Below are 1947 nucleotides of genomic sequence, written 5' to 3' on the forward strand. Positions count from 1 at the left end.
CCCCCCATCCCAGACTATAAAACCACCTTGCGTTAAATTGTAGGTCACCGATTTAATTTGGCTCACGATTCAACGCGCATTTCTCACAAAAGTAAAACCACCCTACGGTAATCTACAGGTGACCCATTAACTGCGCTGACCGCTTCACGCCAATCTGCTCTCGTGGTTCGACGCGAATTGCCTGAGGGTTCCCCTAAAACAACGAACTTCCCGCTACTTTTCTTATTTGATTGGCACCAATTCCGGTACGCATTCGTTTCCACTAATAAGACTAATTTTGCACAACCAATCACACAATTGCTTGACACCAATACATCGACCGAACGTGGAGTAATTTCCCGCGGATATTCTAAAACCCACGCTACCTAGCAGCCTCGATAACGACGACTGTAGAATGCACATAATTTTTCCTGTAATCTGAACCAATCACACGACATCTCACGACTCACTGGCGCCTTGAGTTTTCAAACGCAGGACCGTATTTAAAGGCCATTCGCCCACGCAACACAACCAAACTTCAACGCTAGGTTTGCGGTTGACTTACCTTTGTTTAGTAGCCTCCTACGACATGTAGTGCCCTCTGTAGTAGAGTACGTGTATATAAAATCAATTGAGACAACACCTCAAATATTAAGGCAAACGGAAGTGTTTGCAAGAGTCTAGCTGGTTTTAGGTTGGTAGGCTTGTACATCTGACATCCCATGCGTTTGCTAACGAACTGGACTATGTAACGCTTCTTTCCAGGTCAGTAATATCCTCTTGCAACTTTCTGATAATACCCCTCAGCACCATAATGTACTGCGGGGTCAGAATTTCGACTGTCGGTTATTATGCCAGGTGATCTACGGTGATTTCAGCTTTCCTGATGTCAAGGTACAGATTTGTAGATAATACTTTTTTTCTGCCTTTTTCTGTCTTGGTTTGTACAAAGTATAACTTTCCCATGCGACTCTTTTTCGAGATCAGGGAGCGACGGGGCTTGAGGGGGGGGGGGGGTAAAAATAATTGTGATCTTTTATTGTATTCTAATTAAAGGTCTCAACGAAAGGAACCGTTTTTTCTTAACCAAACTACTGCCCTTATTTCTGTCCGTCTTATTCAAAGTACGCGGTAGAAGGGGGGGGGACTAGTTTTATCCTTCATGCTTACCTCTAATGAAAAGGTCTGAACGAAAGGAATTAATTTCTACCAACCATAGCCCTCCTCGTCGACCTCTTATCGTGATCGGGTATATTCCCTTATACCTCAAGAGCGGATGTCGGAAGAGGGTACTCACAAGGACGATTGAAACGTCTGCAAGAAATATATCCATTGGTGATGTCAAAACAAAAGCTATTTCGGTTAAAAAAATGCGCTTTATCTGCACAAGACCTGTGCACAATTTATACTTATGTTTTCTATTTTTAGAAGCACGATTGTAGTTTGTGGTCGTTCAAATTTGCGAAACAAAACCACTCGTATTTTCCCATATCAAATTGAACAATGCACTACTTTGAATCTGTACATTTCATACCGTGTTACAAACGTAACTTTATCTCTGTCTGTGGGTCGGCCCGACACCTAACCTCATTTTAAGTCTATTGTTAGTATGAAATTAGTTCTTTTAGCTTCCTTCAATATCATCTATCATCGATAGTGAGAGCCGATCAGCCCGAGTTCAAACCTTGATAGTTTACCGCCAAACGCACAGATCCACTCGTACACATGCGCATACGCGTTCTGCCTAAAAACCGGCACTATAGCTCACTGATAGAGCGTTGGGGTATAAATCCGGAGGTCGGGTGTTCGAACCTGGTTTGGGGTGAATTTTTCATCTGTGGCAGAGATGGGTATTTCCTTAGATCAGTTTCGAACATTCTGCCGGCTACTCCGAATTAGGTTTCCTGCAGTTTTCCTAATTCGTAAGGTAAATACCGGAGTAGTATAGAACAACTTAAGACCTTCTGC

This window comes from Photinus pyralis, unplaced genomic scaffold, assembly GCF_008802855.1.
Source record: "Photinus pyralis isolate 1611_PpyrPB1 unplaced genomic scaffold, Ppyr1.3 Ppyr1.4_LG5, whole genome shotgun sequence".
Taxonomy (NCBI): Eukaryota; Metazoa; Arthropoda; class Insecta; order Coleoptera; family Lampyridae; genus Photinus; species Photinus pyralis.